We start from the raw sequence: 22,376 nt of genomic DNA on the forward strand, positions 1-22,376 counted from the left end.
TCTTCCCATGCAGTCTTGTCAGGTGAAAGGATTGGCCGGCCACCTCACACACGCCTGTGGGGAATGAGATATCACGCAGTCGGGACATTTTTAATCCTACAAGCCTTTCCAGGAGTCTCCTGTGTGGCATATCCATGCTCATTAGCAGAATGTCACTTTAATTAATATTGTGGTAAAAGTCAGTAAAAAAGGCCATCTTTACTGGAAATGCTTATGTAGACTTCCTGGATCTGACAGACCTATTTATCTAAGAAATGACTGCAAATGAACTATAATGGAATATAAACAGAGTATTAAGGTATTTAACATGTTTATTGCTTAGTTGTATTGACTGGCAGTAGCAGTGCTTTTTCACCAATCCTTACACAGCCTGGCCAACTGCACGAGTGCCCAGTGAATTGTGAAATTCATGGTAGGTGAGCTGGTTCTCACAGACCTCCCTCAGTACCTGAGAACATTTAACCACGACTTGATTCAACCAGACAGGGCCTGTCCACATTACAGAACCCTTTAGTCGATCTTATCTCAGTGCGTCAAACACGTGCTGTTTTCACACAGATACACTCTCGCCTGTAGTGTAAGCAGAAATGCATCAGACGTTCATTTTGTCATACTGAAAGTGAATATGGCGGGAGAAGCTGGAACAAGGTTTGCTCTTCAGAATAGTCTTTGAGAACAGCCCTTGATGTATACTGAGTGTGAAAAAGGAACACCTTCAATCAGAGAAACATGTCGCTCACAAAATAAACATCCAAGCCAAAAAAAAGGAAATAAATTTACATTTTTGTTTAGCACTTGTAATAAAATATTGTCTGTTTAACACTATTCAGATTTTTTTTTTGAGTTACAAATCAATGGCAGTTTGATCAGGGTCTTGTAAGCAGATGATTCATACATCTAAAATAATCTACCTAACAAGAAAACGTGTGAGACATTCAATGTATCTCAATTCCACCTAATGACAGAATGCCATTCCATTAAAATAGCCTTTTGCGGATTAAGCTTGACGGAGTGCAGTATGGAGGAAGTGATGCGGTTGGAATGCTCAGCTATCCCTCACCGTACAAGGATCAGAGTGTGTTCCCCGGAAGGCTAGCCCTGAGAGGGTAATGAAGATGAATTAACATCTGTCCCTGCCTGGAACGGCCTCGGCCCCTTCAAACAGAAAGGATTCACGATTTTCTCCTCTCTGCCCTTCTCTGGAGGGATCTTGTGGAGGGGGTGATGGTGGCGGTGGCGGTAAGACACCACGTCACCGCGCACCATCTGTAGGCCACAGCTGTCAAAGCTTTTTGTGGGAAAGCAGACGTGAAGTTTAGATGAGGTCTCACGTCTCTAACAGAGAAGCACACTTTGTATCGCACGTCTCTGACAGAAGAGCAGTATGCTTTGCGTCTCACGTCTCTGACAGAAGAGCAGTATGCTTTGCGTCTCACGTCTCTGACAGAAGAGCAGTATGCTTTGCGTCTCACGTCTCTGACAGAAGAGCAGTATGCTTTGCGTCTCACGTCTCTGACAGAAGAGCAGTATGCTTTGCGTCTCACGTCTCTGACAGAAGAGCAGTATGCTTTGCGTCTCACGTCTCTGACAGAAGAGCAGTATGCTTTGCGTCTCACGTCTCTGACAGAAGAGCAGTATGCTTTGCGTCTCACGTCTCTGACAGAAGAGCAGTATGCTTTGCGTCTCACGTCTCTGACAGAAGAGCAGCACGTTTTGAGCATGAAGCAACCCAGATGTATCAGCATAATTCAGATTACATATTGGAGTAAAAACAACCTGATCTCTCAAGAAAATTGCTCAAGTAATGTCTGACTATAATGTGCAGTGCCTGATACGTACAGTATGTGCTAATAGTATAATGTGTTACGTACTGTACATGGAACACAGTGTTATTATTTATGAAGGGTAAAAGGCACTTAGTATGTGCAAGATGATGAGGATGACTGAGAACTATTGTCGGTTTCCCGGCTGGTTGTTTTTGTTTCAACATAATGAAGGAAGGGAGTGAAATGAGAGTTTTGATTACAGCTCATCCTTTTTGTCTCTCAAATGAAAGACTGATGAGGTTGTGAGTGGGACCCGGTGTGTTGTGAAAACGCTAAGATTGTGATTTGTAGCTAATTACCTGCTGAAGTCCCACCTGCCCTAAATAAGAAAGTGATACATTGGTCCCTGGGATGGTCTTAAATTGCCTTTTACTTTCTAGCTCTAGGGACAAAAATGGCCATGTAAATGCATGAACTCTGCATTATTCTGTGGTCAGTCACTGAGGTCTTAAGGGGACAAAGTTTCAGCAGGATTAGTCCAGCATAAACAATTACATAAAAACACGTATATAGTGTGTGGACCGAATGTTATCACACAGTTATCTTTGAAGAGGCATAACTGTTTTTTTTTTTTTTTTACATTTTTGTAATATGTGTAATGTTCCCAGATAGTAAATAAATTCAATTAGATATATCACAGACTGTAATAGTTTTCAGAAAATCTGTTCTAGTATGCAGTGTGTTGGGTGGCATCAGCCTCTGAAGCCCAGTGCAAACTCATTAACATGACACTGTCTTGAACGGTCTGTTAGGATACATGTTAGCATATATTAATGTGGAAAATATGTATTCTGTTTCTGAATCACAGATGTGGTGATAATGCTGAAAGTACTCTTCGCACTGAGCTTCAGGTCAATTACAAATGAAAGCATGCAGGGACAGCATGAACAGTGTTGTTATATGACCCTGTTGCATGTGTACTTTGCACCATGTGTCTGTCACCTGAACTTGACCCATTATATCTGCATCAGGTGCACAGCGGTGCTCCTTCAATTAGCATTAACGGAACTGTTAAGCAAATCTAGTTTGTCTACACTTCACTTGGCATCTGAATGCCATAGTTGCTGAAAAGGTCAGACCACAAAAGCAGCAAAATAAAACTGACAGTCTACTGCAGGAAATGTCAGAGGAAGACGGGCGGGACAAGCTGAATTCGCCGTATACAGAGGCAAACAAAACCAGACGAGTCAGGCAAATCTTTGGTAGGTATGAGTGAGAGAGTAGGATCCCGGGAAAAGGGACCCGAGGCCGCGGAGTAAATAATGGAGGACACGGAGAGCCTGCTGCAGTTCGCATATTTAAACACTGGAACTGTAGACATGAGAGGTGGAAGAGATATTTAAGGTTTGTGCCACCGTCGGCCTTTTATTCTATTACGTCAAAGGTGTCTCAGAAAGACAGAGTGCAACCAAAGGTGAAGACATTGATCACGTGTGAATTCAATTGCGAAAGATGCAGCCGTCTCATCGAGACGCCTTTCTTAAAATAATTACTTCTGTGCCTTTTTAATTTTATACGCGTGATCCAAGTAAGTTGGATACTATCACATATTTAAGCATGCAGCAGATGCATAATACCCGTGACAGCAATTCTGCAAAACACCGCAAATGTCCCACTTCAATATTTCTCTGCTCAGTTACAGGATAACAGCTCCCCCAGAGGGCGCGCGCCGATCCTCGCACACAGCGCCGCCGAGCACACCGCACCTGCCCAATAACAAGCTCGAGCTCAGCCATATAACCATTCAAGCATGCAATATTCAAACGTAATAATGCACGAGTCACAAGCTCACTCTGCAAAACAATGCGATAGTTAATCTGTCTGAGCTCAAGAGGTCAGTCTGTGGCCCATTCATCTGAAACCAGACCGACTGAATTAGCACAAGAGGGCGTGCCAGCAAAGATCGATACGGCTAATGAATAAATACGACTACCAATGGAAGCAGAACTTTATGGAAATTGAATTAGGGAGTAGTGGAAATCGCCTTGGTCTGCCGTGCTCAAAGGCAGCAGTAACAGGTTTTTCAATTGTAAAGGTGATCTGTGATGTAAAGCTCAACAGATATGTAATACAGTGGACAGTGAAATGGGAGGGGTGGTTGGGGAAGAGACTTTCGTTATTATTGGGCGAAGCAGGCTGTCAAGAGCGCAAATAAAAAGCACCGCGTTAGGAGCTTGACGATCATCCGGCTGAGGACCGGGCCCCGGTAGTGTCGGCCTCTTTCTGTCCCGGCCAGACACTCAGTCAGGTCGCACCGGGACGGGTCAGTCAGGGGACACGACACTCAGATAAACCACAGCGCTCTCGCCATGTCCACATGCAAGGGGCAGTTTAATTAGAAGATGAAGACGTTGGTCAGTGGTAGGACACACGGTGGCCAAAGCGCACTCCGACCCTGGAGGAGTTTGACGGAGGGGCAGCCTAAAATCAAACGGAGAACACGAGAGATCTGCAGCAATGCGATAAATAAATACAGAAAAAACACCCAAATAAATAAATAAACGTTTGATCTGTTACAGTCTAACGGAGAGAGGTTTTGAGTTAGTTTGCATCATTAAGAAGATCTTTCACTTGTTTCACGTGTTATTTTTGTCACTCATTGTTGTGTATATATTTATCTTCAAATAGTTCTTTAATATTATTAGCATATACATTAGTAGCCAGAGATATTTTAGGCCACTGCCGTATGAATTACTCAGCTGGACTATGCTAACAGATTTTTCCCGTCTTATTCGTTCAGAGAAATAGCCATGATTTCGGACTGTCTAAAACCGGTAGTCTTCTAGCCTGCTCATGGACGTAATTTTGATTTCAAAAGTGGGGGGGACATGGATTTGTCGCTATTTAAATATTTGGTTTTAACCGTAAAAACTGGGGGGGACCAAAACCGGCTTTTGAAAAAGTGTGGGGGGACATGTCCCCCCCGTCCCCCCCCCCAAAATTACGTCCGTGAGCCTGCTGCATTTTAGTATTGAAATAAATAATTAAGCAAGAATAAACATAACCCTCTTCATTTGCATAAAAGAGAATGCGCGCGGGTTTGTGGGACCAACGTATGTCCCTCACGAGAACTTTGGGTGACTGCAGGAGAAGAAGGTGAAAATCACCGCGGGTCGCTGACTGCCAGCGGGACACGCGGTACCGCTCCGCCGTGTCCGGGCGGACTGGAGTGGTGCTGCCTCACACGGTGGCGCACGGCGAAGAGGAGCACACGCCACATAAGTAAGGCACACACGCACACGGGTGAGACGAACGCACACGGCCTCCCTTATTTTCCGTTACCTCATGCGATTACATGAAGAAGGTGCCTAAAAGGGGGCGTAGGTACTAGTGAGCGCCACAGCTGGAGCGACACCACACGGAGCGCCACGACCGCGAGGGGCTGAGATGATGCGCCGTCCGCGTCTGCTGATCCGTTAGAGATTCACCGGCACTGAAGCGCTGTAGCCGCTCTGTCTCCATCGGGTTTGTGACTTTCAACAGACGCTCTTGGAGCAGGCTAAAATACCCTTACCCAGGAAAGTGTGTCGTGCTCGTTCCGCAAACATCCAGAGTAAGTGAGAGTTGTTCTCCGTTTGTGCATTTTGTTGTTTTGCAGAGGATGCCGCGTATTGGGGCACTGAGAAATATGCGCCGATTTAGACTGCTGTATGATAATGATTAATGGGTAAATGTTGAGTCGCATTGCTTCACAAACAGTACAGAATAGCTCATCGTGATATTTCGTCCCCTAAAACAGCCCGTGTGGTCCGGGTAATGTGGGGAACTTGTTTAAATCTTCGGATTTGCTCTGCATTTAGCCAACCCTGTGAGGACATGACCATAAACGTTCAGGAGTAGGCATTAAGTGGAAACTTGAGGTGTAAACTTCTAGATTCAAGTAGAACTTGGTTATTTTTAAACAGGATAAATGAGTTATTACTAATGCTGACCAAAGATTACAGAGTCTGGTTAATAGTTTTTTTCACAGCGAGTTTTTTCGCACTCTGCCCATTGACTGTTGAATGCCAGCTCGACCCTGTGAACCTGTGCTAGCTGGGATGTAATCAGAAGCCTTACACGGCAGGTTAACGCAGGGGGACTAATCAAGTCAAACATGTGTCTCGGTCAGAAAGCACTTCAGGTTTAGAAAGCAAAGACGGTTGTTTATTTGCAAACAACATTAAGTGCCTTGAGATTAAATGCCTTTTATTACCTTAAAATGAAAGAACGTCACTCACAATGTTTTCCAACAAGCAAATCGCGTTTTTTTTCCTTTTTGAGTGATACACATATCTAATAAACCTGTGTGGAATTAATGTATGCATTGTTATATCAAATGTAATACGAATGTAAACTTCGAAGCAATTAATTTAAGTGGTTTTACAGTGTACAAGGTTGCCATCGTGGTTAAAAAACTCAGTGTTGGATTAACCCCCGACGTGCTCTGGTCAGCTGGACTTGTATAACACTGTAGTTGTTAATTCAGCAGTGCGTGTTTTTCTAAGTGGATATTTTTAACTCATTCCCATATTAACAGAAGGATTAGGCTGTCCTGAGAACAGGGCACCAACTAAAATACATTCTTCGTCTTGTTCTGTGACATCAGCTGCTAACAATAGCAGCGGTTTAAAAATAAGGAGGAAAAACAGTGTTTGGTTTAATTGCTCATTAAAGTGACCACGGAATTAAAGCTTCAAACTGGCAACGATCGTTTTTGAAGTTGCTATAAGTCTTGTGTCTTATACCCACCCACAACTCTCCTGTAAAAACAACTCATTTAGTCCTTTAGTGTTAAGTTTCATTGTGTGATTTAAGTTCTACAAAACCAACAGTTTTTCGGGAGATGGCAGAGGAATATGTGCGCCATGATTATTAATTTATTTTTTGCAATTATCACTATTTTGCATGTATCTTCAAGGGCTTTTATATGTGTTGTCTCAGCTCTTATAACTGTTACATGCCTACGGTAGATAAAAAAAATTCTGAGTGTCAAAAATGAAGATAGATTTTCTCACCACATCCACGATGTGTGTTTTTTCAACTTATGACCATGCCAACTGGTTGCCATGCAACAATTTCCTCCTGAAAACTATAAGACTTAACTGACATTTTCACAAAAAAAAATGGGTTCATGTCCTGTCAGCATTTAATGCCATAGCTCTGCTTTTCAACGGAACATAATTTGAGTAATGTAATCTGACTCATATTTTGCACCTTTGTCGTTGGTGCCGTAGACTATGGATTAAACAGGCTAATCAGGGTGATTATTTAGTCAACACAATATCAGTGTGGAAAGTTAACAACATTACAGTTTTAATTATTTAGTTATTGCATTTTGAATTATGAAGGTGTGTCTTGAATTGAATGCGTGTGGCCTGATCTCCTGTTACATTTAGCTGCAAATCAAAGCGTGTACTGGTTGGGAGATCTGAAAGCTGAGGCTGTAGTGAAGGTGTAACTGATAACAAATGGATAATTTAGTGAAATTTGAGGTGCATTGGAAGATGTGAAACTAATTTGCATGTCTAGTAATCAGACAGCTGTTGAAGACACAGGACTCCGCACTCTGAGCTCTGTGTAAAGCACCACACCTGGAGAAGGCCCACTGAAACGCTCTGCGGTACACTAACTCCCATCGTAGTATCGCCACTAGTGGCTTCCTCTGTTCAGTTATACCAGGCATTGATTTCAGCTTCACTGCCTGACACTGGCATGCGTGTAGCATACTGTACATACATTACCTTTAGATTTTCACCTTGTCAGAGAAACGGAGCAGCACTGACCGTCCACGCTGTAATCCATGGACCATTTGGTTGCATAAATCCATGTGTGAGCAAGGTCAAACCCTCTGTGCATTGAATGTCCACATTCAATGCACAGAGGTCTTGAGCAGACGGGATCCAGAACCGACTAATCAAACCCTAGGGTGGATGCTCTGGAATGGGATTCTTGCACCGTTTCCTCTGTATGACCAGTGAGCCATTGTTAAGCAGCACCTTAGACATTTTGAAACTGGGTCAGACCTTCTTTCAGAACCCTTAGCAGCACAGATGTGTAATTGCACACGAGTCCTCTGCCTGAGGGTTTTCTAAGGGGATTGTTCAGAACTTCACCACTGAATTTAAAATGTTCATTGCACTCGTGTGACATCTCATTGAATTTTTCAGAGTATAAAAGAAATGCTGTGAGAACAATATTGTTATGTAGATGTAGAAGGAATATGAGGTAAACAAATTGAAACAGTTAGTAAGAACATAAATAAGATATGATATTGACTTAATGAGGAAATATCCAGTCAGCATACTGGTACTTCCTGTTTTTAAAGTGTGGCATAACACGTTTGTTGTTCACAGGATGTCTTTCATTATTTTTAATTAAATGTGGTTGGAGAATGTTTCTAAAAGTTGTGAAAATACCCTCAATATGCTAGGAAAAGCATATTAAAGCAGTCGATCAGAGTTAAGATAGCATATCAGCACACTGCCCAAAGCTACACAGGTGTTTACAGAAAGGAGGAAGTTTAGATCATGAGTGAAATGAATCCTGTGATTTTCTTCGTGTTTCAGAGATGAATGAGGAATTCAGATTCTTACTTCAGTGCTATGATAAGTCAAGCGATTTGTGAGATGCTACTGAAGCTGTCTTATCGTTCCTTTAAATGTTACTTTTAGCTCGACAGTGCCTTGCCATGGTGAATGGAGATCAAAAGTATTTGTTACTTCTTAAGTCAAACTTGAGTTTTTTAATCCTTGCTTTGATGTTTATTTTATGAATTTATATCTTTTGATTGTGGGTGTTTTTATACATGCGGTTAAATCCTGGGATTTTATCGGCATGTGCAGGTATCAGAGTTTTTTTTTTTTATGAGCGTAACTTTGCAAACACTTCACCACTCGACCCCCACCCTCACCCCCACAGCCTCCACCTCTCGACCCCCACCCTCACCCCCACAGCCTCCACCACTTGACCCCCACCCTCACCACCACAGCCTCCACCACTCGACCCCCACCCTCACCCCCACAGCCTCTACCACTCGACCCCCACCCTCACCACCACAGCCTCCACCACTCGACCCCCACCCTCACACCCACAGCCTCCACCACTCAACCCCCACCCTCACCACCACAGCCTCCACCACTCGACCCCCACCCTCACCACCACAGCCTCCACCACTCGACCCCCACCCTCACCCCCACAGCCTCCACCACTCGACCCCACCCTCACACCCACAGCCTCCACCACTCGACCCCCACCCTCACCACCACAGCCTCCACCACTCGACCCCCACCCTCACCACCACAGCCTCCACCACTCGACCCCCATCCTCACCCTCACAGCCTCCACCACTCGACCCTCACCCTCACCACCACAGCCTCCACCACTCGACCCCCACCCTCACACCCACAGCCTCCACCACTCGACCCCCACCCTCACCACCACAGCCTCCACCACTCGACCCCCACCCTCACCACCACAGCCTCCACCACTCGACCCTCACCCTCACCACCACAGCCTCCACCACTCGACCCCCACCCTCACCACCACAGCCTCCACCACTCGACCCCCACCCTCACCCCCACAGCCTCCACCACTCGACCCCACCCTCACACCCACAGCCTCCACCACTCGACCCCCACCCTCACCACCACAGCCTCCACCACTCGACCCCCACCCTCACCACCACAGCCTCCACCACTCGACCCCCACCCTCACCACCACAGCCTCCACCACTTGACCCCCACCCTCACTCACACAGCCTCCACCACTCGACCCCCACCCTCACACCTACAGCCTCCACCACTCGACCCCCACCCTCACCCCCACCGCCTCCACCACTCGACCCCCACCCTCACCCCCACAGCCTCCACCACTCGACCCCCACCCTCACACCCACAGCCTCCACCACTTGACCCCCACCCTCACTCACACAGCCTCCACCACTCGACCCCCACCCTCACACCTACAGCCTCCACCACTCGACCCCCACCCTCACCACCACAGCCTCCACCACTCGACCCCCACCCTCACCCCCACAGCCTCTACCACTCGACCCCCACCCTCACCCCCACAGCCTCCACCTCCTGGTGCATGGCTGTCAGAGTGAAGATGTATAGAGCGCTCTGGCCCGCTTCACTGGAATGAGCAAAACTCAATTTTCAACTCATTCCAAATTCAAGTAACTTATGGGAACGTGCACATTTCGCCGATTCTGTTTTGTTCTTGCTCATTTCCTAAAATGTACTGCTAATGTGGTTCTGAGGATGATCACCTCCCTCCTTTCAGCCCTCAGTCCTCCCCTCTCTCCTCCCAAACACGCAAACGCACGCACACGGACAAATTAGCCTCCCGTGATTGAAGGCACGGACACACTCTGTGCTTTCTGGGCCGGTGAAAGTTAGGTCAGCTGACTCCATCTCTACATGACACGGTGGGAACACCGTGCACTGTCATGGATATCACTACCATATGTTGCCCTCATAATATCCATAATATATTTAGTTTTTCTCAGATTTAAGGCTATGTCGATAATGAGAAAATATATGTATCAGCTTGTTTTAGATACCTTAAGTGTTTGTGACATGACTTACAAGACAAGTTATTTATAATAGCAATGGTCCTAGTGCAGACCAGAGCCGAGATAAGACGAACACATGGCTCTGGGACGGAGGCCATCTTTCCCCAGGTCATTCTATTTATGCCTTAATCATGTTTTAATTAAAGCAACTTTGTACCATAGTAACAATGCTGATTACATAGTGCTGGGAATCTGTTAATGAAATCCTGTGGTCTCCCAGCCCACACGTCTCACTTTATAGTTGTTCGAGGTGCCGCCTGATTAGAATTTAGATTTTAATTTCCAGCACAGTTGAGCATCGTTCACCCACGACACTGTGCTCTGCTCCCTTCAGGCCGTGCACTCTGCGCCATGCCGCTGCATGTCACCTAAGGGGCTGCATTTTGTTATTACACTGAGACAACATTTGGTCAGGCAGTTTTAAAGGTTACTGGCATAGAGCCACAGATCTGGGATCAGGACTAACTGAAAGTGACAAAATGCAGCACAGAAGCCCTAGAGAAGGCTAAACTGCAACCAGGCCCTCACTCCATGGACAAGGAGAAAAGTGAGGCTCTCGTTTTTTTCCAATAAGATAATGAGACCACAGGGAGCTTCCATAGAGACAGGCAGGATTAATATAATGAAAACGGACACGTGTGTCCCTGGGATGTCTCCATGCTGGGCACCGAGTGAAAATGTATCCGGATGACCCAAGTAGACGTGGCTATGTTACAGCTGCGTGAGAACCTCGGTCCAGACCTGCCACAATAGGACCAAATTGCTAATCTTCTGTAAGACCTAGAGTAATATTGTGTCTGTGCAAAGGTCTGTTTCTGTGCAAGCTACAGTATGTGCAGTGCTAATTATGGCACCGGCATGTGGGCATGTGGGTAATAAATGTCACATCCTTGTTTTTGTTGTGTTTTGTTGTACACATATTATATCCTAATAATTTCTTGTTTAGAATCTATCTATCTATCTATCTATCTATCTATCTATCTATCTATCTATCTATCTATCTATCTATCTATCTATCTGTCTTCTTATATTTGCTTCCTTTTAATGTTTATTTTTAATTATTCTGTAAAGCACTTTGAGTTGCATGTATGTATGAAAGGTGCTATACAAATAAAGATTATCTATCTATCTATCTATCTATCTATCTATCTATCTATCTATCTATCTATCTATCTATCTATCTATCTATCTGTCCATCCATTCATCCATCCATCCATCCATCCAAAGATAAATGTGTAACCTGTGTAAAGCTGTGTGCTGTACAGTGTTCTGTTCTAATGAGTAATGCCCGATGCTAAAAACAGAGTAATTCATTAACAGAGGCGCTCTTGTGCCAGAAGTTATCTAGGCAGGTAGCTGCCCACAGAGAACCCTCACAAGCCAGTATAATGACCACATTCATATTCTAAGGACTCTGTGATCTGAGTGGTAACATCTCTTAGTGTCCAGTAAGTAGTGTGTGTAGTGCACCTGGCAGAGCACAAGCCGGCCCTGCTGAGGTCAGTTCCCAGAGCAGGCACATGCCGTGGTCCTAGTGAATACCCACGCTGCCTTGCACAAGGGTGCTTGTCAGATGCTGTAAATGCGATGAGTTGCCCTTGTGGCCGATACCTCTGTAAAACATTTCACAATGACTGTGACCTTTTCGTTTTGGCAGCTTTGTCAAACTCGCATTTAAATTTTACCTGTGCAAAATACAATTGGATGATCTGAGTTAGATGAACGATTTCATAACGATGTGATAAGGTGACCGTGGATGCCTTCATACATAACATTGCACTGGACTTCTCACTGTGAGGGAATGATGTTTTTCAACAGGAGAGCCAATCCCGGCAGACAGATGCTAATATTTTAACTTGCATTCCATGAGAGGACATGTGATTTCCATAATACCCAGACTCTGAATGCATTTCTGCATCAGCCATGCTGTTTAGCGATGAACTCTTGAGTGTTCGAGGCTACTGGGTGGAAAATAATCTTACCCTGGCTACCCTTCCTGTGCCCTGGGGCACTTCTTGTTATTGTGTTCCATTTAGAACAGAAGCCCGCTGGTCTTTGAGAGAATGTGTAGGAAGACAAACACCCCTCTGGAACCATCTGACAAGTTAATTTGTATAATTAGTGGTAAGTGTCTACTTTGTGAAAACTGGCTTAATGTAGTACATTCTGCAAAGCGGTGTGTGGTTTGAACTTACTGCTAAAGTTGCAGTGTTAAACATACCAGTGCATTATATCTTGGTCAAGAGACGGGTTTAAATGCCTTTGCTCTCCCAGGAGGAGTTTTAAGCTCCTCTTGAAAGTTGGAAAAACAAAGTCACCATTTCATTGTTGTTTTTTTTTTTTGCGCATTTTATGTTTTATCCCTTGATTTATACCCTTAAATATGGCAAAATATAATATAATCTTGGACAAAATCATCTTGGACAAAAAGTTTTAATTTTAATTATTATATCATAACTGTGTGATAAAATATATTAAATATGAATGGAATTTTTTTTACAAGGGCTGAATATTGAGTTACGTTTAAGTGCTTTCCAGTGCTGAAGTGCTGAATGAAGGGACTCGTTTAATCAGTTCATGTATTTTGCACAATGCATGGCTTTTTAACTGATACCACTGCAGTGCGATTCTTACAACCACGTTATTCTGTGTGTGTTCTGCGGGAATCCTCACGAGGCCCCCAGGACACTCCGCGTGATTGTCCTGCTTGTGCTGATGAACTGAAGTCACATTCATGTGATCCATCAAATGTGAACCATTTCAGCGGAAATAATGCAATATATAGATGTATGACATTGAGAGTTGACCGATGTTTTTAATTATGTTTAATTTCATAACTGTAACACAACTGCAATATGTAAGTGTATGACCCAGTACATCGGTTTTCAACATTATGCAGCTTTATTTGAAATGTATTTTGCTCCTACATTTTTTATCATCTATGCATTCCTACATTTCTTACATTTTTATCATAAAATTTATTAATATTAATTAATTAATATGAAGACTAAGATGTTAATATCTTTCTAACAGCTCAAATGATCAAGATAAAGCTTTTGGTTGTGGATGTATGACTCAGAACATACATATATAACATATAACACACATATATATATATATATATATATATATATATATATATATATATATATATATATATATATATATATATATATATATAGCCAAAAGTATTTGCTCATATGACCCACATATGAGCTTAAGTGACATCCCATTCCTAATCTATAAGGTTCAATATGACATTGGTCCAACCTTTGCAACTACAACAGCTTCAGCTCTTCTGGCAAGGCTGTCTACAAGGTTTAGGAGTGTGTTTATGGGGATTTTTGACCATTCTTCCAGAAGCGCATTTGTGAGGTCACATACTGATGGAGAAGCGTGATTCTTCACTCCAGATATCACGCCTCCACTGCTTTAGAGTCCAGTGGTGGCGTGCTTTACACCATGGCTTGGATGCAGTTACTCGACCATGGAAACCCATTCTATGAAGCATTCCATGAAGTTGGTGACTTCTTCGCACCAACTATGCGAGTGTGTGTGTGTGTGTGTGTGTATCAGTGGGGAACTGTCAGGGCCCTCTACGCCCTCTCAGAGGGCCTAAAAATATTCTTAAAACATAAATATATATAATATAATTTATCCAATTTTATTTTATCTACTTACAGTTTGACAATCGACATCTAAACAATTACAAAAATGTAAGCAAATACATTATTCACCCGTGTCTATTCAATCTGTGTTGGAAGGTGAGGGGTTAAGTGGAAGCCTGTGAGCCTGTGTCTCCCCCTATCAGGACTGTGATGCCAGTTGTTCGTTTATAGACGGCCTGGCAGTTATAATTCAGCGCAATACCAGTTTCAAATGACAGTCAAATTGACCAATCACATCTTCCCTCTTAGTGGGCGGGCTTAACTGTATGATCATTTCATTGTGGCGACGCTAGCTGTTGTTAGCGTACCACCACTAGCTAGTTTCGATTCATTCCTTTGATCCGCTCCCGAGGAACACGGAGCTGTGAACATTATTTTGTTGGAACCTTAATTTGCTTAAGAAGTTATCTAGTACAGATATTATTGTTTATTGCATTTCGAAAGATATACTGTCGTCTTTTTTTTTTTCTTTATTGCAGGAAACAAATTTTTTTCGGGGGGGGGGGAGGGATATATATATATATATATATATATATATATATATATATATACACAGTATATATATGTGGGTCATATGAGCAAATACTTTTGGCTATATATATAGTAACACACACATACAGATGGGTAACAGTCTGGGAGAATGATTTCAAGTCTGAACAACATCCATCAGGACGCTGAAGCTTCCAGGCCACTGGTTGAGGACCTGAGCTCTGAAGAAGGCAGCCCAGGGCAGGACCCATTTTTTTATATCTATAAAATGTCTGTTATGGCAAAGCTGGAATGTGGATTCGTTTGCTCACGTGCTGAGACTTTAACCTCCATTAAAGTGCCCATCAAATGCAAAGGCCTCATATTTGCCAGGTTCAATTTGCACTGAAGTGTTTGTGCAGACGTTTCTTCCCAAAGACAAAATCACCCCAGTTTTCCCTCCTGTTCCAGTGCCACTTGGTTTAGTGCATTCCTGTTATGCATATCTTCTGCAAATAGTCATGGGCATCATTTTCCCTTGTGCAGGGCTACAATGCCTGCAAGAAAATGGGCAAAAGATATTCACTGGATACTCAGGACTGTATTCTTTTCTTCTCCTGTATGGTACCGAGCCATTAAGGGCGATATCATTTGGGTGATTTGGATAGTACCGAACAAATCACTCAATCTCACCTCATAAAAAAAGAAAGAAATGAACGCTCTCCAATTAAGCGAGATCCGGGGCCAGTGGAACGGGAGGCGGTTCATTTGTTCCGAGGGGGACAGGCACGTGTGTTCCACAGTCCTGCTCCACGCCCAAAAACCGGGAGCGGCTGCCACGACTACAAATGATTCCCTACTGGCGGCACTTTAGGGAGAATTCAGGAAACGTCCACACACACACGCACACACACACACACACACACACACATGCTCGTATTCTCACGTGCGGTAGTCAGATGGCACATCCAAGGTTGCTCCTTTTTAACCGTTGTAAATAATATTCTTTTGAAGACCCTTCAAGAATAAGACCATAATGGTGGATATCTGGATATGTTTTGCTCATAAACTCCCAATACCTCACGTTACAGCAAATACATGCTTAATTGAGGTCTTTTGTGTACTGGCAACTTGAAGTCTAATCAGTTTTAACGATTCCTAAGTGGTCACGTTGAGGCCTGCCAGCATGTGGTAAATTAGAGCAGCAAAAACCAGAGGTAAAGATATGCTTGCTTCACACGGTGGCTTCTCTGAAAACAGAGAACATGACGGGCTTTGAGCAGACACCTGGAAAGGAGAAAATTGTGGATTTCAGCTAAATCTAAGATTAGAAGTAGATTTAACAGAGTGAGCTGACAGAGGTGTTTATGGGATGTCTTCATGGGCAACAGATAAGTGCATTTAGAGATGGTCCCAATGAGAGATTTAAGAGATTTGTTTTTGAGGAAGGCATATTACCCTGCTGGATACCAGCACCCTACAGCAGTATTGTTCTGTAGTTTTGCTGTGGCGATGACAGTGGAAAAATAAAAAATAAAAAAAAACCTCTTCAGTTCCTCTGGCACACATGTCCTGATTAAATTCAAGTCAAAAGTAGTGCATACAGGTCTGTTTACATTGGTTCTTTTGGGGTTCTTGTTTTGATCCTATTTTGCAGTGGTGCACTCTAGTGTTCATATTTCCTTCATCTTTGAATCTATTGCCTACATAGATGTAGCAGAATGCAGGTTCCTCTCTCCGGTCTTCTGGGGACAGGCATCATGCCGGAGCTCCTGAGCCGGGGACGCTGATGAGGACACACATTCACCTCCAGGGAGGGCTGGAGCATTTTTCAGGACTCCCTGCCCCACCGTCTGATTTCACTTGACAGAGGGAGAGCCTTATTTGGGCCGGCTGTGACCCAGCTCAGCCATTGCTGATGTGCTGGGCTTTTTTCTTTCTTTCTTTTTTTAAGATGTCTAACAAGCTCACGGGCAGAGTGTGAGTACGAGTGAGATCGAGGGGCGGTAATGAGGGGGTAGAAGAAGAGTCAAACGAAAGTCTGGGGCAAGAAATGGGGGAGGGAGAAAGAGAGATAGAGAGAGATAGATAGATAGAGAGAGAGAGAGAGAGAGAGAGGGAGGGAGGGAGGGAGAGGTGGTTTCAAGCAACATCAGAAATAATGGCCCAGTGAATAGGCATCATGGCAGGTTAACTGATCAGCTTCCAGAGCTGTCTCATCACCTAAAGTTTATCATATAAAGTTTATTTTTTACATTATTAGAGTACAGATCAGACCCTCCAGAAAGTCGCGATGTTGCGATTTGCAACTTCAACGCAACTTCAAGCAAACCCCGCAAATTCAGGGCAGTGTTGCAACTTCAGCCAATCACCGCAACTTTCCCGCAAATTTGACCAATCACTGATGTCGTCTTGATGTGACGTCGACAAACTCCCGCCTTACTTCCGTATATACGTTTAAGAGGAGCAGACTGAAAGCAGTATGAGCTAGGGGTGGGCGATACTCTGAATTTTGGTATCGATACGATACCGATACGATACTGGTCAGTATTGCCAATATCGATACCGATACTTCCAAACCGTTGGGGGGGGGGGGCAATACTTTTTACTTTAAATTATAATCCATTAATATAATAATTTATATATTTTTGCTGATGCTGGTCCAGCGTGTCGCGTGCCAGTGATTATGCCTCGTGCCAATGGTGGCACGCGTGCCATAGGTTGCCGACCCCTGCTGTAGACGGTCAACCAGTTTCAGCTGTGGAAAATTCAATTAAAACAGGCGAATACACCACAATTAAGCCAACTACAGGAAAGTCTGATGTATGGAAGTCATATTCCATTGTAATTAATGGAGAGGGAAATCGGCTTGTTGTGATTGATATCAGAAAGTGTTGGTGTACGTCACCTGACGGCTTGTTTGTTTGGACTGTGGTAAGAAATGGGACAGCGCGATCCATCGCTATATTGCTGTTTTAATAAATACATAAGAAAATTTCAAGTAATAAATCTAATTAATTAAATTCATATTAGGATTGCGGCCAGGGGCGACAGAAATGTGTATGTGGCGGGCGGATGCGGGATTAAAACAAGCGATTTTTTGGCCGGTGCGGGCGGGAGCGGGACTAAAACAAGCAGGTGCGGGTGGGAGCGGGATTAAAACAAGAGATTTTTTGGCGGGAGCGGGATTAAAACAAGCGGGAGCGGGATTAAAAAAGCAGTCCCGCGCAGACCTCTAAAGTGCAGCAAAAGAATCGATATTTTCGCCGTGGTATCGATCCGATACCGATCCTCACCTTTGTATCGATACTATCGATATAAATATCGATCCGCCCACCCCTAGTATGAGCGACGAAAATAACGGCAAAAAGATCGGGGAAAAGCAGTATCCCGGTACACAACATGAAAGCGGGGATAAACTGTCCAGATCCGACCCGCGAATTAATTATCTATGGCCCCCTGGATGATATATAATTACTATTAGAACCGGCCCGCAGGCCACAGCCGCCCGATGGTGTTTTGCACGCACAATCACTACATTCACCACAATGCAACGGTAGCCCGCGAAGTCACTGCAGCGCACGCAAGCGGCGAGGGTCTGAGATAAAGTTTATAAGTTTAAACTTTAAACTGAGATAAAGTTTAAAGTCAGAGATAAAGTTATCTCTGACTTTAAACTTTATCTCAGTTTAAAGTTTAAACTTATAAACTTTATCTCTGACCCTCACCGCTTGCGTGCGCTGCGGCTGATCTGTACTCTAAAGTTTATTTATCTCTGATCCATATCTATGAGTTACTAGTTCGCTCTGGCGCCAACCACTGGTGATCGATCTCGATATAATACTTAATGTGTCCATTTTACAGGCCGCCCGGTAACAACTTACGTTCGCTAGCCCCGCCCCCCCCGTCAACAATTAACGTTCGCCACCCCCTCCAGGTTCAAATCTCACTTCAAGCGATCTTGAAAAGTTGGCAACCCTGAATAAATAGGTAAATAGATAATTAAAATGGACTACTAAATAGAGGAAACCATACAACATTTACTCCCTATTGTAATGTACTCACAAAAAAGCAAAAATACACCGCAACTTCCATCGCAATTTTTTTGAAAAACACCTGCAACATCAAACATTTTAGCCCGCAACAATCACAAAAAAGGCCCGCGAAATCCTGGTGGGACTGACAGATATCCTGATTTTCATTCCTTTCTTTCAAGTCGTCAGATTCTGATAGTGACAACAGTGTTTCTCTCCAGTATGCAGCACCGTCCCAGTGGAACCGTTTTGCTTTAGGAAGATATATAATTTTAGGAAGATATATAATTTTAGGAAGATATATAATTTATATATATATATATATATATATATATATATATATATATATATATATATATATATATATATATATATATATGTTGTGAAAATGTGTATTTCCTTTGAGGCATGTAACAATAGGACTAAAGATCTCCTGGGCAATTTGTAATTTACACACTCTCTGATCCCAGTGGCCCTGAAAGCAGGCCCCAGTTCGTGCCACAGATGTCAGAGTTAACAATGTGAATTCAAGTCAAGCCAAATAAACACAGCTGAAATGTCATGCCATAATAGAGACTCTTATGCTATATGCTGGAATGAGATTTCTGCTTTCTGCTGTGTTTGTTTTCCTGCCCTTTTTCCTTTCCTTTTCACTTGGTTTCACTGTGCTTGCTTTCACTGACATTATCGTCAGGTGACTGTCAAAATTAGAAATTACGCCCTGACCTCATAAGAAACAGCTAATGAGCTGTGTGTTGGGCGTTCATGTAATCTATGGCTCAGGAGTAATAATCCTCTTATCAAGCTTATGAATATCAAATGGCTTCTTAACCTCGTGTAAAGTACTTCTCCTGACACAAGTACCCTGTCGAATTCTAAACTTAATTACTTTTTGTCTGCTGGTAAAAGGAGAGACCTTTGCACAACCCATGCTGTTCCCACTTCTGCGTGGTGCATTATGCCGCAAACCATGCTGTCATATACCTGACTGCGCCACTCTCTCTCTCTCTCTCTCACTCTCTCTCTCTCTCTCTCTCTCTCTCTCGCACTCTCTCAGCTTCTGTGCCTGGGCCAGTGTAGCGTGGATTTTCCTACTTCATGATTTTAATCATCACCCGCATCACCAAAGCGCTTCATCTGCGCACACGTGCTTTCACCCACTTAAAGAGTATGAGTTCCCATCATGCCCCTCTCAATAGGAGAAATGGTACTGGGCTCCTGCTGTCTAGCTCTACGGTGGGCTTAAAAATGGCTTAAAGTCAAAGTTAAGTGTATTTATATAGTGCTTTTGGCAACACATGTTTACTAATGAATGGGTCCAGATCTCTAATGAGCAAGCCAGAGGCAACAATGACTCCCTGGGTGGAATTAAGGAACCATGGGAGGTCAGAGATTCAGGGAGGAATCCAGCCTTCATTAGATGGCCCATCTAGTAACTGGTCCGTGCTTTAAAATGTCCAAGTAGCCACTTCAGTGTAGATGTGGAGCCTCGGTTACTCCAGTGGGTCTGGGGTGGATGAGCTGTTTCTGACATCAGAGTCAGAACAGAGCAGAACAGAACTGAGCAAAACAGAGTCAGAACTGCAGGAATGGCAGAAATAGCCAATGGCAGAAATGAGCTGCTGAGCTCACTCAGGACTGTATCCCCACAGTGTGGTGTCTGTGTTGAGAGCCCCCCCTCCTCCGACTTCAGGGGCTGAAATTCCTGCCACTGCCACAGGGGGGTGGTGGGAGCGGGGCTCTACCCCCAGTCGGAGGCATTCCAGGTGTATTTACACAGGCTGAGGGCTGGTGACTGTGTTCAGCCTGAGCCCAGACACTCTAGCCCCGAGTCACTACAACCATGCGTTGGTGCAGGGCAGGTTAGCTTTAGTGTGGGCAGATTAGCTTTAGTGTGGGCAGATTAGCCTTAGTGAGGGCAGGTTAGCTTTAGTGTGGGCAGATTAGCTTTAGTGTGGGCAGATTAGCCTTAGTGAGGGCAGGTTAGCTTTAGTGTGGGCAGATTAGCTTTAGTTGAGGGCAGGTTAGCTTTTTGCTGAGATGTTCATAACCAACAGTTAGTTTTGATGCCCTCCTCTCTGTGTCTCTGTATCTTTTCTCTTTCTCTCTCTCTCTGGAGTGTTTTCCCACTGCAGGGCACAGGAAAGAAAACAAAAAAAAAACATATCCACCCGCTGCCACCATCGTACTAAAATAACCCCGCCCGAGCGTGCGCTGATTCGAGTGGACGTCGCGCGGCTTTTCTGCAACCCGCCATCACGAGGCAGAGGTTCATCTCTCTCGCCCACGCACAGACACACATGTGCAGGTGCACCCTGGTGCTCTATGAGGATTCAGACAAGATCTCGATCATGAAAGGTATAGAGTGTAAAGATCCTACACGTTCCCTTACACATAAACAGACCGACTTATGCAAGAGCATAAAGCCCCCCCCCCCCCCCCCCCCCCCCCCCACATCCACACATCTGTGTGTATTGGTACACTGTATTGTGCGTGTTTATGGTTGCTGTGGTACAGTGTTGCTCTCTGTGCTTGGGCTCACTGATCTCCCAGACTGATTAAGGTGCACTCAAAGAGCCAAGTACCCAACTCTCAGAGGGGATTAAAGGGAATGTTTGACATGAATAGGAAGCTTCAGCCCTGGCTCTCTAGGTGAAGAGATGTGAACATCAGATGAATGCTCCGGAGCTTGTAATCAGGGTTTAGACAGCAGATTGCTTTGTTAATGTGGATTGATTGGTTGAGGCGAATCCTAAATTAATTACTCTGATTGATTGCTACAATAAATATTTGCAATTTTAAAAAAATTTAACAGATTGGGAAAAAAAGCTTAGCACCGTATCTTTCAGCCCTCTGGACGTTAAGCATAATGGTTACACCACATATCAGAGCGGATCTTTAAAATGCTCGTTTTCCATGGTGTGACAGCATTAAGTGAGCTTGGATGTAAGTGATTGAAAGGGCAGGTCCGGAGGGGTAGTGGTGTAGCTAATAGAACCATGTGATGTGAGACCCGAGTCCGGTGAAACCTGTGTGATAATGGCAGGAACAGGCATGTCTAAGGATACTGGTAAGACCGCCACATTTTCACGGATTATGAGGATATATTTATTTTTTATTAATACTGTTTCTGTTAACTGCTGTCTGATAATAGCTCGCTGCATTGGGGGAGAAGTCATAGATTAACCTCATAAAATCATAGATTAACACAGGAACTAAAGCCTTGGCAGATATTGGTTTTATATTGTGGTGGGTTGAATGGCAGTGATCCTAAAACCAGGATAAGCAAATAATAATAGAGAGCTTAAAGCCTCCTGCAGATGCCTTACCCCCAGAAGAAATGCCATAGCCCAACAAGGGCCAGTTTAGGGCAGCGCGCCGAGCCGTTATTAGCGGCTGCCTCCATTTATGAAAGATGGCCAACGCTACAGGAAAGCCAGTGGAATCTAGTCCTCCACCCCAGTGTTGATCAGCATCTTCCAGCCATACAGAAATCATATCCACCCTAGAAGAGGTATCCATGGCAACATGCGTAGTGAGAACAGGGAGCGGGGGAAGTCTTGTCATGTCAGGACTGTGTCCTGCAGCGCCCCGACCGACAGCAGACTCTCTTATTTTCACCTGCCACTTGCCACATAGCACAAATTCAAACAACTAACAGTAAAAAATAAATAAATGCATTGTATTTTTAGACATCGCTTGCATCTATATAGATGTCCGAGCTGACAGTCATGTCTGTGGTGCTGCTGAGTGCATATTAAGCACAACAACACACACGATGACATTGGATGGAGGGTTTTATAGGGCAGGGTCATTGATGCAG

General features: G+C 44.0%; 1 protein-coding gene across 3 annotated transcripts in view; it reads left to right on the forward strand.

The window, feature by feature from the left end:
• The first annotated feature begins 4,961 nt into the window (after window positions 1–4,961).
• Window positions 4,962–22,376, forward strand: part of cntn5 (contactin 5) — a 162,780-nt gene continuing 145,365 nt past the window's right edge. For all 3 annotated transcript variants that reach the window (XM_076994247.1, XM_076994267.1, XM_076994274.1), the window contains exon 1: window positions 4,962–5,379. The gene's annotated coding sequence lies outside the window, so the exon portion shown is untranslated. The remainder of the gene's footprint in view (window positions 5,380–22,376) is intronic.

This window comes from Brachyhypopomus gauderio, chromosome 2, assembly GCF_052324685.1.
Source record: "Brachyhypopomus gauderio isolate BG-103 chromosome 2, BGAUD_0.2, whole genome shotgun sequence".
Taxonomy (NCBI): domain Eukaryota; kingdom Metazoa; phylum Chordata; class Actinopteri; order Gymnotiformes; family Hypopomidae; genus Brachyhypopomus; species Brachyhypopomus gauderio.